Source organism: Nuphar pumila, chromosome 1 (genome assembly GCF_984573655.1).
Source record: "Nuphar pumila chromosome 1, dmNupPumi1.hap1.1, whole genome shotgun sequence".
NCBI lineage: Eukaryota > Viridiplantae > Streptophyta > Magnoliopsida > Nymphaeales > Nymphaeaceae > Nuphar > Nuphar pumila.
The window spans coordinates 167558766-167575001 of NC_143249.1; the positions used below are offsets into that span (position 1 = coordinate 167558766).

General features: G+C 36.8%; 1 protein-coding gene across 2 annotated transcripts in view; it reads right to left on the reverse strand.

Annotated features, from left to right (window-relative positions):
- The window catches only part of LOC149851219 (calcium-transporting ATPase 5, plasma membrane-type-like), a 217144-nt gene that overhangs the window by 157970 nt on the left and 42938 nt on the right, over nucleotides 1–16236 (reverse strand). The gene's annotated exons all lie outside the window — the stretch shown is intronic.

Below are 16236 nucleotides of genomic sequence, written 5' to 3' on the forward strand. Positions count from 1 at the left end.
TAGGGTTGGCAGCAGCCTTTAAGATGATCAATCTTGCTGGTATTCTTGGTAAAAGTGGGTGTAAACCTTTGATGTTAATCCTTCTAAGTTGAAACTGCATATTTACGAGAAAAAAAAAAGGAAATGGGGATTTTGTAAAGAGTAGTTCAGGTGCTTGCGAGATGGAGAGTGAAGAGAAGGAAAGAAAGAGCCACAGTGAGAATTTCAGCAATTTTAAGTGGTTTGGAAGGGTTCTAAATCAGTAAGATAAAAATAGTTTTAGAAGTGCAATAGAAAAATATAACGAATCTAGTGGAACTACCTCTTTAAATGAGAAAAATCCATGAAGAATTGAGAGAAATAGAAAAGTCCCTTCTAGGTTCATTTCTTATGATTCATTCACACCTAAACATAGGGTTTGCCTTAGTGTCATTCATTTATATGTAGAACCCAAAAACTTTGAAGAAGCCATAAAAGTATTGAATGGATAGACGCTATGGATAATGAACTTAGAGCGCTCAAAAAAATGAAGACCTGAGAATTTCAAGATCTTTCTAAGGGTAAGAAAACCATAGGGTGTAGATGGGTGTTTAAGGTCAAAACCAAGAGTGATGAATCTCTTGAAAGATATAAAGCTTATCTGATAACCAAAGGATATAGTCAAGAATACGGAATTGACTATGAAGAAACATTTGCCCCTGTTACACGAATAGTTACTGTGAGATGCCTTATTATCATCGTTTCTATTAAAAAATAGAACATTTACTAAATGGATATTAAAAACGCCTTTTTAAATAGCAGTCTTAATGAAGAAGTGTACATGGATGTTCCTCCAGGAATGAAGACTCCTAAAGGAAAAGTACTTCATCTCCAAAAAGCACTTTATGAACTAAAACAAGCCCCTAAGGCTTGGTATGACAGATTTAACTCTGTAATGTTGAAAAATGGTTTCTCCTCATGTTTTACTGACACAGCTTTATTTGTCAGAAAATCCAATGCAGGAATAGTAATATTGCTTCTATATGTAGATGATATGCTAATAACTGCAAGCGATTCTAAAGGAATTACGAGCATAAAATCTATTTTAAAAGATAAATTTGAAATGTCTGACTTAGGATTTCTGACCTACTTTCTGAGAATTGAAGTTGCATATTCACATAGAGGTTATTTTTTATCTCAAACTAAACTTTCTTCTGAGATTCTTGATAGGTCAGATATTACAGATGATAAAATTTGTGAAACTGCTGCAATAGTAGTAACCAAAATGAAAATTGATGATGGAATTCTTCTCAAAGACCCCACTCCCTTCAGACAGCTTGTAGGCTCCTTGATGTATCTGAGTATTATTAGACCAGATATTTCACATGTAGTCCATACTGCAAGTCAATTTCAACATGCACCAACATCCGTTCATATGAGTGCAATTCTGCAGATCATCAAAAACATAAAGGAATCGTTGAATAAGGGAGTATTCTTATCCTCTTCCTCTGAATTAAATTTAATAGCTTATACTAACTCTGACTGGGGAGGTAATCCAAATAACTGTTACTCCACCATTGGCTTTTGTATGTTTTTAGGAGACTCATTAATTTCATGGAGACATAAGAAACAACAAAAGGTATCGATATCCTCTACTGAAGCTGAATACCGAGCCATGGCTATTGAGATTGTAATATATGACCCCCGTTGTATACGGGTCTGCTATATATTGATATATGGGTCTGGGCTGACAGACCCGACCCACATTGTATCATATATGTAATACTGAAGATAGGGCACGCTCGATTACGAAGAGTTGCTCCAGTCATTGTCGCCTCTTCTTCTTGCAATATTTCTCTCTTCTACAGTGGATGAAGAACAAATCGAAGATGCGTGATTTCTTACATGGTATCAGAGTAGGTTAAGTGAATACCAGGTCGGGTTCTCCTCTTTCTCTTTCTCTTTCTCTTTCTCTTTCTCTTTCTCTTTCTCTTTTTCTTTCTCCCTTCATATTTTCTTTACCCTCTTCCTCTCCTCTTTTCTCCCTCTCTTCGATCCTAAGTCTGATCTTATCATATCAGACTCTATTCCTCCCCTGTCGTGAAAGTTGATCTCACCATATTAGATTAAAAACCTCCTTTTTTCTTAACATTTTAGGTATCTTTCTTCTTCTCTAGTTTTCGATCTCTTATATTGAATCCAGTCACATCACCTAGTCTGGTGATGTCAAACTAGATCTACTTCTCTTAAATCTCATTGGATTGGATTGTTCCAGCCCATTAGTTTCATTCCCAGTTGTGACACATTGATTCTTTTCTTCAACAACGATTACAATCAAATCTGATCGTATCTGATCAGATTTGTGTTTTCTTTTAAAGCTTGATCGTTCTTCTACCTTTCAAGTCAAATATCATTCTCCAAATTGTTTTGCTTAATCATTATTTCCTGTTCGTATCAACGAATCAGATCTAAATCAGATTTCAACATCTCAACGTGAAATCTGATCTGATCTCATATCTTGCCCAACGTGAACTATCCTCTCTCGTTTTCACATCAGTCGCTTCCAATATCATATCAAAGTGTCGGTATAAAAAAACACATCTTTCAACCCTTACTTTGTTGTGTCCTGTTGATTCTCTTTTATCTGTTACAGTAATACTATTTTCGCAAAAAAAAAAGGTATTCTTTGTTGGGAACTCCAACTGCTGATCAGAGTGCTCTTTTGTTGTCCTTTCACATGGACTATCCTTCCCTTCCGTCCAGTTTCCTTGGACAACTCATATCTGAGAAATTGAACACCTTAAACTACTTGACCTGGAAGCGGCAAATTTTGCCTTTTCTTAAGAGTCTGGATATCTTGATGGAACGATTCATGCACCACCAGAATTTGTCCAGCAAGAAAAGCGAGATGATAAAGGAGAGGTTTCCACCAAATTGATTCGAAATTCAGAGTTTGTAACATGGAGACGCAAGGATCAGGCAGTTGTGGCTTACATTACCTCTACACTTTCACAAGAGGTACTAGTGGCCATCCCTGATGAATGTTCCGCCCGAGAGTTGTGGCAACTATTGGCACAGACTTATTCACAAATTTCAGAAGCTAGGAATTTGCATTTAAAGAGAGAATTTCAGGCTTTTGAAGAAAGAGAGTTTATCAGTGACAGAGTACATGAACAAGGTCAAGAGTATTACAGATCAAGTAGCCATGGTGGGTTAGAAAAGGTTCAATAGGCATTGAATGGCCTGGGTTCGGATTACCATATGTTAGTTACCTCTCTTCTATGTCTTCCTTCATTGCTTAGTTTTGAGGATCTACGGGCTAAATTACTGCAATATGAAATTACTATTAGGGGCGAGGAGATGGCCCTACATTCAAACAACCATGAGGTACTTGTCACAGGCGTCGTGTCAGGACGAGGACACACGAGCTTTCGAGGTGGTCGTGCACAGGGAAGAGGTAATCAGCGAAGCCATGGACTTCTTCCCACTCCAAATATGTCACCTAATTTATGTCTGAGGAATCCTAGAAACATTCCAACATGTTTTCAGTGTAATAAAAGGGGGCACATTAAAGCAAATTGCTGGCATAATCTACAAAACAAAGGCAAGTTTAATGGCGTTGGGCCTTTCACTAGGGGAGATGGCCCTAAAGGCGATGAAAAGGAAAATGTGAAGAATCTTCTGATTTCCACTCTTTTAGAATTGAGCTTCAAGTAAACTGAACAAGGGACGTGGTACATTGACTCTGGAACCGCTGCACATGTGACAGGTGATATTGGTAAGATTTCGAAACCCGTTCCTTATCGTGGTAAATTTAGCATTAAAACTGGAGATCGTGCTCTCCATCCTATCTCTCATGTTGGAAATATTTCTCTTTCTCTTCCTAATTCCTTATTATCTTTAGTTGATGTTTACCATTCTCCCAGTATTGTTAAGAACATTGTTTTCGTTTCTAAACTTGTTGATGATACTAATTCTTCTTTTGAATTTACTCCTGTATGTGTCAAGGATCTTCTTACGAAGAAGACGCTCATTGAAGGAAAACGACACGGGAACATGTACGTCTTCAAGGAGTCTCTTCCAGTTCGTCATGCATCAATAAATTCACAGTCAATTTGTTCAGTGTCGTTCAAAGATTGTTTTAGTTTATCCCAATGTAATAAGCCAGAGATTTAGCATCGTCGTCTTGGTCACTGTAATCATTTATTTATTAAGAATCTTGTGTCTAGTGGACTTCTGCAGTAGTCTAATTTAAATGTTGAGACTGATTTTCCTCTTTGTTCTAGCTGTCAATTATGTAAGAGTCATGCTCTCCCATTTCATCCAATAAATCAAAGAGCTTCTGTGCCTTTTGAAATTGTCTATTCTGATGTCGGGGGACCTGCCCCACAACCCTCTTTATTGGGCAATTGTTATTATGTTATTTTTATTGATAGTTACTCTAGATACACCTGGATTTATTTTATGAAACATAAATCTGAGGTTTTTAAACTTTTTTGCTCATTCTATGCCTTAGTCTGTAATTAATTCTTAACTAAAATTCAATATTTTCATTGTGATGGTGGAGGAGATGTGAACACCCCAAATTTTCCAAAAAGCCAAAAAATTCCTTCTTTGCCGCTGACCTCCGCCCTTTGAATAATCGGGTAAATTTTTAACCAAAAATTTCATTCATCCCTTGGATTCGTTAGAATTCGGACCCAAAGTCTTAGCTCTGACCCAATTTTGATCCAAATCGGATCTGAACCCCTCTTGGAGAAAAATTTCAAAAATAAAAACCCGAATTCTCAGAAAACTCTCTTTTGTAAATATTTTTGCAAAAACACAAAAAATTAGTTTTAACCTTTGTTTTCTCACAAACTTTAGGATTTTATTCTAAAAATAAAAAAAAAATGAAAAATAAAACAAAAACCAAAAAAATGGAAAATTTCAAAGAAAAATGAATGAGTTTAAACTTTTTAAAGTCGATTTTGCTAAAAAAATCATTCTTAAACCATTTTTTATGAAAAATTTTGTTAAGGGAGCCTCTTTTTGGAAAAACCAAAAAGTTTTCACAAATAAACCCTAATCGCCCCCCTCTCGTTCACGCTCGAAACCCTCATCGCCCAACCGCCTTCTTCCTCTCTCGGCTCAGCCTTCCCAAACCTTCTCCAGAACCTTCCTCCTCCATGTGCGACCTCCTCGACCACCGTTGATCTTCAACGAACACCTCTTCCTCTCTCCATCGCACCCTCTTGCTTCCCAAGATGATCGACCATTCGATCATCTCCCTTCTTCTTCAGCCCTCGATTACTAACTAACACTCTCTCTCGATTCTTCCCTTTATGCTTATAAAAAAGAGGCATCCATCGCCTCCTTCGCACCGCTTCTCACCCCCGCACCCTTCTTCATGCATGATCCATCTTCTACCGCTCCACCTTCTTCTCCTTCGACGATCCATCTTCACCCCACCATTACCTCTCTGCTTCTTCTTCTCCCCTCTTCCTCCTTCTCTCCCTGAGAGCTTCCCCTTTGAACCACTGAAGGAGCCCCGAATCCCTCTTCTGAGTCAGGTAAGTACCCTTCTTATCTTCTGTTTTTCTAATTTTCTTCTGGTTTTCCTTGTTCTTGGCCCCACTGACACACTCTTTGTAATTTCGATTTGCTTATAGCAAATGGATTTACAGATTTGCAACATCAAAGGAATCACTGTGTTCCAACATTTCATTCTTCCATTTCTATAATTTAATTGCTTGAATTTCTTTAGGTTTATTGATGTTCACGATATTTTTCTTTTCTTCTTTCCTGAAACTCGTTTGAAATCATTTTCAACATTGTCATTCTCGTTTTTGTTTTGTTCCTCTCCACTCGCAATATTTTCTTTTTTTTATTTCTCTTGCTCTGTATATACTTTTTTTTACAACCATTTATTTTGCATCGTGAGATCCTATTTAGATTGAATTTTATTGCGAGATCTATTTCAAAATCGATGTGCAAGTCATTTACGACAAATTTGTGGCATTCAATCACCTGTGATTCATTGTTTCAGGATTTTAATCTGTTGAGTTCCTGTGTTACCCATGATTTCCTGCACATCAATCCAAACCCATGTTTGCGTCTCTTTTCTACATAGCTTCTGTAGCATGATTATCCCTGTTTTAATTGATTTCTCAAATTTATGTTCCAACTTTCTGATTCAATATTGTGGTTTATATCAACCACTCCATGTTAGCTTTAGGTGTGAGTTCTGTATCATGAATTTGTTAAGCCACTTGAGTCCCTGAGTGCCATTACATCTTCCAGTATCCAAACCTCCTGTACAATCATGTGATTGAAACTAAACTAAATTCTAAAAAAAAAAAATGATATCGTGGGTTTGTTTATCAAATGCAAGGCGATGGGCTCCCTCTAACATGAAAGTGTCTGATAAAATACGCCCAACATTGGCTAGTGGGGTGATCCGACCCAAGCAAAAGACATCCAGGGATGAGGAACGAATAATGAAGTTGAGGAGGATCGTTACAAATTCTTTGCTAACGGACAACTCCTAATAACACTCTCAGCACCCGACCATTACAGTAAGTTTTAATGATGTAGGTGCTACGGGGTCTAAATGCTACTACAGCAAATCACCTACTTTCTTCATGGCGCAAAGTTATTTCCTTTCATTTCTTTCACTATTAAATATTCAGGTTATTGGTTAGTGGAAATTGGTTTAATGTCCACAGCTACCACAAGGTCTACCATACCAACTTGAGCTAAGCATTAGCTCTTCATAAGTCATTTTTAAAGAACAACGTGCTTGGTCTTTCAGCTGAAGATAGCTGGTTTTCGTTCGCCCTAGAGCCGATTGAATCCCCATCCCCCTGCTACCTGCTGCTGTACACTTGCTAACAACATTTCCTGGGATATCGTCAGCCATCTGATCAATGATTCTTGCTGCTAGCAAATCCAATCTGCACCTCGTCAGGCATGACGATTAGTTGGTCTCCTTGACCGAATTTTAGATAAGGACAAGAACAAAAGGGTTTATGCGAATGATTTCCTGCCAGGAGATAGCATCCACTGCCATTGGAGCCATTCAATACTCAATGTGAATTCCCAATCAATCAACAATGACTACGCAGGTGGTCTTTCTGTAGAGAGGTGACAGGCCACACAGCAACATCAGATGTCCTCTGCGTGTCAAGTGCACCCTCTAGTAAAAATCATCCATATAGAAGCCGGCCTCTTGGTGATGTTTTGAAAAATCCATCGCCTGTTGATGATAGCGACCTTGATGCGATTCTGAAGGAAAGTAGATAATAAATCTTAAATGGCATGATCCCCATCTCACAGTAGCAATTTCATAATCTGTCCATGTACATACTCTGCATTACTTTCCTTAATATTGATGTATTAGATTTAAAATGCTTTGTAATCATTTGTTGAATTCTTTTCTTTTTAATGTTAATACTGCAGTAGTACAAACTTTCAAATTCATGTGTTGATAAAAAGGGAAATAGCTAGATGTTCGTTTATTGTTAGCGTGGTAACATGGTTGTTGTAAGCCTCATTGCTTCATCCCTATTGCACCCATCTACCTCCTTTTCACATCCATTGCACCTTACTCTCCAGCTTTACCCCCATCTTATCTGCCAGCATGAATAAAAAAGTACCTGAAGGGGGGGGGGGGAGGAATATGGTCTGGATCGCCAGGTATTGTGGTATCTACAGGATGCGAGTTCTGGACTCGTTTTGAAGGTCACAAAGAAAATGATATTATCAGCATCCAAATGAGTGGTTAAAGAAAGAAGTTGAAAAGAATCCATTTTAGCAAGTATGTTGCCAGGGTGTTGCAATAGCATGCGGCATTTGCCAATGCCTTTATGACCTCTGCCACCCTCACCCACTGTTCATTATACCCTCTGGTATATTCAAGGATTAAGCTTATCACTGGACATTGACATTCATAGAATTCGTTTGGCAAGCCATCCTCTGCATAACAGGACCACTTGTCAATATCTCATTACTGCTCATGCTCTTATTTTTCTCTCTGTATCTTTCCATTTGTATTTTCAATGTCACCTATGTTTACATTTTATTACATTGATCTCAGATTTCATATTTATGTTTCATCAGATGATACTTACAAGAGTGTAGGGCCCAGAAATTTGTGTGCAATCGGCCTCTGCGCATCACCAAAGCTCAATCTACAGGGCTAACACATGTTACAGCCACTCCAGTTCATCGCAGTACAGGGATACCCCTCTTTTGGATTCCATCGATGGCAGAAAGGTGTTGTTTCCTTCTCTTGCTTATCAGAGTTGGAGGTTGTGAAAAGTCCAGTTTGCTGAACAGATGTTAGAAGTACTGTCTCATTCATCACTGTGTCTGGCTACGTGCATATATTCATACATCGGATTCTAGAAGGTAGATCATTTTCCCTATCAACTGCGCCCAGGTATGTCAGAATACTTTTTTTTCTTTCTTGCGTAGTTTTGTATTCAGATTTTGAGATAGTTGTTTCCTTAACATTAAAAGATTCACAATCTATGATTTCAACTGTAAAAGCCATTTGCTCCTCATTTTATGACATCCAGTCCATATTGTATATTTGCTATTAGACAACTTTTCTTTCTTATGAGACTGTTTATCTATAGTCCATTACCCTGAATATCATTACTTTACAAAAAATCACCTTTCAGAGTTATAGTTACAGCCACACCATCATCGCTTACATGTACCTTTTGCATATTACTTTTGAATTACTGCACATCAATATAATATACTGCTGCAACGCTTCAGTTCACCCTATATGTACAAACATTTCATAGCATTTTCAATTTTATATCTAAAGGACCATTAATCTCCCAGAACTTGTATCTCCTATGTCACGGTTGTTACATACAGCCAACTCATTTGAATAGTTACTTCAGGAAATCCAGTTGCAGAAATTGATCTGTCAGTTGATCTTATGGTGTTTTGTGTCATCAATTGATACAATCAACATGTTTTGACCGGCTTGCTGAAATTATGCAGACCTGTGGCATCGAGTTGATTGAATTAACTTGTATATTTGATCTTTGAGTTATGTAATTAATTCAATTTGCTGGTTAAGTAACTAAGTTAGGGAACCTATTATATTTTTACAGTGGTTCACAATGAACCACTGTCCCCTTTTCTTCTATGGTAGTTTACTAAGAACTACCATAGTTGCTCCGTATTCACGGTGGTTCACCGTGAACCACCGTGGTCTCCTTTCTTTTATAGTGGTTCATCAGGAACCACTACATTAGTTATCCTTCGCAATGGTTCACAAAGAACCCCTGCAACCCTTCTTTATTATAGTAGTTCATTAAGAACTACTATAATAGTTTTCCTTTCATAGTGGTTCGCAATGAACCACTGTGTCCCTTCTTTCCTATGATGGGTCATCAGGAACCATCAGATTTCAGGTTGATTCATCTTGGACCATCCTGTCTCTTGGCTTCACCCATTATATACAACTTTCTCATTCAATATGAGCATAGCATCTTGCCTTAGGATTAATACAAACACATGCAATCTAGCTTTCGAGAAAATATTTTCTTCTATAAATATGCTAACTCATTTCTTTGCAGGGAAGTCATGGAAAACTTGTATTGCTTTCTTAGACTAGAGATGTTATTACTTCAAATTCTAGGATTGTAACAACTTGGATATCAATAAGAATCTATATTTCCTGTCTTAGATAGAATGAATGAGCATTGCAAATATCATAAATTACTTGTTTTCATACATTTTTGCTTTTTTTTTCTCAAATCCTCACAATGGTGAAGCACGAATGACACATGCACTATTTCGTAAAAGGTAAATTAATTCTAAGTTGATGATTTACATCAACGGCCATAGTCGGGGTGTAAACAAAACTTAGCATTTTTATCTTTTACAAAATAACACTGGATCCACACTGGATCCATTTTCAAAAATCATCATATTTTCCTTAAATATTTTCTTCTTTTATCAGAATTTAACTTAAAATTAACTCAAAATATATACCAATGGCCATAGTCAGGGTATATTGAGAGTTAATTTTATTTTAAATTCTATAAAAGCACCAAAATGTATTTCATTCTCCTCTTGAATTTAAATATAGATTATTATATAATGCATTCAATGACCATAGTCAAGAATGCATTATATCTTCAATCTTATTTTAATTCACTTAAAGAATGGAATAGCTTTTCAAAATCCAAAATTCAAAAATTTAAATTCATTTATCATTTAGATAGAATTGCATCATATTTCTAAATTCTTTTTCGTAAAATCCAAGTAATTCTTTCCTTCATTTCTCAGATCAAATCCTATTCATAAATTCAAAATCAATTCTATTTCTCAAAAGGATTCAAGAAATCAATTTCAAAGTCCCATTTGACTTTGAAACTTCAGAATCATCTTGTATTTCAAATTCCAAATTCTATCTTAAATTCAAAATCCAATTTAACTTTGAAATTCATTTGTATATTCAAGATTCAATTTCTAAAATTTATTTTCCAAGTTAAATTAAACTTGGAAGTTCTTGATTCATCTTCTGAATTTAACTCCAAATCCATTTTAGGATCCAGGATTCAACACTCATATTGGATCTCAGACTTCAGATCCAATTCCTCTTTAGGATCCAAACTCCAATTCCACTTTCGGATCTCAGACGTCAGATCCAATTTCCTTATAGGATCCAGGATCCAATTTCACCTTGGATCTCAGACTTCATATCCAAATCCATTTCAGGGTCCAGAATCCATCATACTTTGGATCTTAGACTTCAGACCCAAATCCATCTTAGGATCCAGAACCCAATTTTACATCGGATCTCAAATCCCAGATCTTAAATCCATTTCAAAGATCCAATTTCATTCCCAATTCTAGATTTCAAATCCAAGTCCATTTCCAGATCTCATTTAAAGCTCCCTAGATCCATTTCTATACCATTTGAGTTTGTCAGACTCATTCTAAGATTCAAATTCAATATCACTTCAAAACTTCATCTTCTTCTCTTAAATCCATGGTTCAAATTCAAAGTCTATCTGTGACTTTGAAACTTCATTTCCTTTCATTTTTCAAAGCTTCAAGTCATTCTTTCTCATTTATTCTCCCAAACTCTGATTTACTTCAAAAACTGAGAACTTCTCTGATCTATCTCAAGTTCTAAAGTTAGATTCAAACATTTCTTCACTCCCTTATCAAAGTTCATCTCAGAACACTTCGGAATTTTCAAAATATCTTTTCAAAAGAAGCATACATCTTCGCATAGCACAAGCATGACTCTTTGTGCATTTAGAGTTAGAATAAATTCTTAGATTATATTTAGGCAAAGCAAAAGGCATAGATTCGATCCTTGGTTCGATTACCCCTGGTAAAGGCGCCAGGAACGGTCAAACCTCGTACCGACGAGCGGATCCCGTCTCCCAGTTTTCCCGCAAATATTTCAAAAACGGAGGCGAGTAATCTTTTAAAACCTTTTCAAATCAAGGTCAAGTGAGACCGCGCAAAAGAGTTCCTCTCCTTTTTTTCGCTTCTTTTTCTCTTCTCTCTTTCTTTCTGTCTTTTATCTTTCTCCCTTCAAAAAGGAGGAAAATAAGAGGTTAGAAAGGAAAAGAGAAAGAAGAGAGAGAAATACACAAGAGAGGAAAAATTTTGCGATGATCACAGGAGAGTATTTATCACAGGAATTTACTGAATTTCTCTAAGATAATGGAATAGGTCGTCGAATATCTTGCCCACACACACCACAACAAAATGGTATGGCGAAAAGAAAACACAGGCACATTGTAGAGAGTGCACTGAGTATGTTACATGACACTTTCGTTCCTCTAAACTTATGGACGAAAGTTTTTCATTCAGCTGTCTATATCATAAATCGACGGCCAATGAAATTACTATCAGATCAATCTCCTTATTTCACTCTTTGGGGTTCACCCTGACTATAATGAGTTGTGAGTGTTTGGCTGCATCTGCTATGTTCATATTGACGGTTCTCAACGTGATAAGTTTCAAAACAAAACATGCAAGTGCAAGTTTGTTGGATAGACGGATCAGTACAAAGGATATCGCTGCTATGACCCTACTACAAATCGTGTCAAAGTCTCACGAAATGTTGTGTTTGACGAAGCTCATAATGATGATTTAATAAATGCAGAGAGACACAATAAAGATGATGAAAGTTATCAACCATGGCTTGTTGCGGAGGTGCTTGATCACATGGGAATGCATGTTGCACCCTCATGTCACACCCTATCGGCAGAACGGAGTATTACAGATGCCCACCCAGCAAAGGAAAGGTCAGCAAACACACTAGACATTTCTATTCCTGTCGTTACAGATGTTACCAAGTTTCAAGGGATTACTTATGTATGGCGAAACAAAGACAATGTCCGGCAACCTATCGTTCAACCTAGGAGACCTGAAAGAATTTGTTATCCTATTGAAAGATGGGTAAGTTATGACAATTTCTCTACAGACTTGCAGTTGTTTATTTCCCAGATTGAAAAGCATGATGAACCCGTCAGTTTCTCTCAAGCATCTATGTCAATCAAATGGGTTGAGGCCATGAATGAGGAAATGCAAGCCTTACATGAGTGTGGAACTTGGGAGATTGTTCCTAAGTCATCATACAAGAATGTGGTAGGCTCTAAGTGGGTCTATAAAATCAAGTATAAACCTGATGAATCCATTGAACGCTATAAGGCGAGGCTAGTAGCGAAAGGATTCACTGAAGAATACGTGCAAGATTATGACGAAACATTTAGTCCTGTGATCAAGATGGGAACTATTCGATTAGTTTTGTCCTTATCAGTTCAGTATGGATGGGTTCTAAGTCAACTTGACGTCAAAAATGCATTTTTACATGGCAGCCTCAAAGAAGATGTGTATATGGAGCAACCCTTTGGCTATACAAAACATATCCCCAACACACATTTGCAAGCTGCAAAGAGTCATTTATGGCCTAAAGCAAGCCTCCCGCTCATGGTTTGATAGTTTCTCCATTGAAGTTCAGAAACATGGGTTTGTTCGATCTCATCTTGACCATTCGCTTTTTATTTTCCGAGATCGTCACGTACGCACCTTGATTCTTATATGTAGATGATATCATCATTACTGGGAACTCTAATGAACACATAGAAGCTACCAAGATCTTATTGAGTCGACAATTTAAGATGAAAGACTTGGGGGTTTTGCATTATTTTTTAGGGGTTGAAGTGGACCGACAAGATGACACACTTTCATTATCTCAACACAAATATACTTTGGATTTGTTGGACAAGGCAGGCATGAAGGACTGTAAACCGCTATCCACCCCTAGTGTCCTTAATCATAAACTCGGATCCCAGGATGGAGATGAATATGAAGATTCCAAGCAATAGCGGAGTCTTGTGAGTATGCTTCAATATCTCACCTTCACTAGACCAGACATTGTGTATGCAATGAATCTAGTTTCATAATTCATGCATGAACCCCGAACAGAGCATATGAACGCTGTCAAGAGAATTCTTTAATATCTAAAAGGAACTCTTGGAGATGGTCTAGTTTAGCATCAGTCCAAGACTAAAGGGGAGAAACATACACTAGACGTATACACAGATGCAGATTGGGCTGGAGATCCAGATGACAGGCGGTCAGTTTTTGGATATTGTGTTTTTCTTGATGGAAACTTGATAGTGTGGAGTAGCAAGAAACAACGTGCAGTTGCACGATGTAGTACAGAAGCTGAGTATCGGTCTATGGAGGCTGCTACAGCAGAGGCTACATGGATGAGATACCTTTTGACTGAACTTAGCAAATCTATGCTACCTATCACTCTCTTGTGTGATAATCAAGGTGCCATACAGATTGCCTTTAATCCTATTCACCATAGTCGCACAAAACATATAGAAATTGATCAACACTTCATTCGGCAAAAGATTGAAGATAGAGAAATTGAACCTGCTTATGTTCCTACGACTGATCAAGTGGCAGACTTGTTCACTAAGGGTCTTACGAGTATGCGTTTTTGGTTCTTGAAGAACAAGTTGTCCATGTTGCAAAAACATGCACAACTTGAGGGAGGGTATTGAGATTGTAATATACGAGCCACGTTGACAGACCCGACTGGGTTGACAAACCCGACCCACGTTGTATACGGGTCTGTTGTATATTGATATATGGGTTTGGGCTAACAGACCCGACCCACGTTGTATCATATATATAATACTGAAGATAGGGCACGCTCGATTATGAAGAGTTGCTCCAGTCATTGCCGCCTCTTCTTCTTGTAATATTTCTCTCTTCTACAGTGGATGAAGAACAAATCGAAGGTGCGTGATTTCTTACAATGGCAACCACTACCATGGAGATTGTATGAATTCATCAGCTATTAAAAGATATGGGGATTAATGTAGAAGAGTCCACCAAGCTATGTTGTGATAACAAGAGTGCAATTTATATTGCCAAAAAACACACATTTCATGAGCAGACCAAACACATCCAGATGGACTGCTACTATGTCCAAGAAGCAAATCTGAAAGGAGTCATAGATCTTCCATATGTAACTTCAGAATATCAGCTGACAGATTTCTTCACCAAAGTGTTGTCCTCTTCGCGATCCAACTTCCTTCTTGGCAAACGTTCGGTCATTATGCCCTAAGTTTGAAGGAGGTGTTAAATTGTAATTCATAAGACAATGTATTTTCTATATATATTTTATATGTATAAAAGAAGATACATATACATATATATTTCATATATATATACATGTATCCATCTACTTATATATATATATAATATATATTTCTTTCTTGTATTAGTTGTAGGAGTATTTTAGTCATTTCTACATTTTACGCATATTCATGTTTTTTAATATGATTGTAATTCCTCCTTTTTATTTTTTATTTTTTATTTTTTATTTTTATTTTTATTTTATTATAAGTTGTGTACCTTGGGGGGGACACACTCTAGTCGTTGGGCCCCTCCAACTGTCACATTTATGACCGTTGGAGGGGCTCCAACGACTAGAAGTGGAGCCCATCCAAGGCCCACTTTGTTGCTCTATAAAAGGGGCTCATCCCCTTGTATTTTGTTAAGGCTTTGAGTCAAAGTCATTCTTGTTTAATAAAGCTTTTTCATATTCTTTTATGCTTTTGTGCATTTGGGAGACATTGTGGGTAGTGCCTTTGTGCACAAGTGTTCTAAGTGTTCTTATTGTGTATTCATCAAGAACTTAGTGTCTTGATCATAGTGACTTCTTTGGAGATACTTTTACAAATATATGGTAGTTCGATAACTTTTTTTAGATATTCATCTCGTACATAATGGCAATCCATCTCAATATAATTGGTGTGCTCATGAAATGTGTGATTGATGGCAATGTAGATAGCACTTTTGTTGTTGCAATACATCTTTGAAGATTTGGAGATGTCTATACCTATATCTCTGAGAAGATTCCTTAGCAATACAAGTTTCATGGTTGTCATAGCCATGGCCTGATATTCAGCTTCAGTATAAGATAGTGAAATATTTTTTTCATGCTTCTTGCACCTCCACGAAATCAAGGAGTCTAGTAAAAAAACACAAAAACCAGTGGTTGAGACCCTATCATTGGGATTTCTTCCCCAATCAGCATCGATAGAAGCAAGTAAATCTAAAGACGGGGATGAGGATAAAAAAAAGCCCTTTATTTATAGAATTCTTTATATATCTCACAATTTGTAAAGCAGCACTGATGTGTAGTGTGGTTGAAGCATGTTGAAACTGATTACCACAGTGAACAATATGAGCTATGTCGGGTCTGGTGATGGTCAAATAGGTGAGTAACCCAATCAATTGTCCATATGGAATAGGATTTTCTACAAGTGTCTCATCATCAAACCTTAGCTTTGCATTGACAACTTCAAGAGTCTCCACTTTCTTGTCATCTGTAATCTCAAACTTAGCATAAATATTAGCGGAAATCTTGATCTGAGAGAGAATATAGGTCCTAAGAGAGTAGATGACTTCAATACCTAAAAAATATCTTAAAAATCACAAATCAAATATATCAAAACATTTTTAATTTCATTCACTCCTTGTTCATCACTAATCATTATTATCATGCCATCCACATATAGTAGAATAATAATAATATTGGTATTGGTACTTTTGACAAAAAGAGCAGTGTCAATAATAAAAAGAATAAAAATCCAAATGAATCATTGTTAAAAAATGTAAAATCACTTGTATAAAAACATTTATAATCTCTTTAGTTTTTTGGTTTAGTTATGTATTCTAGTTAGAATGTAATTAGGTTAGGTTGTAGTTTTTTTTTTT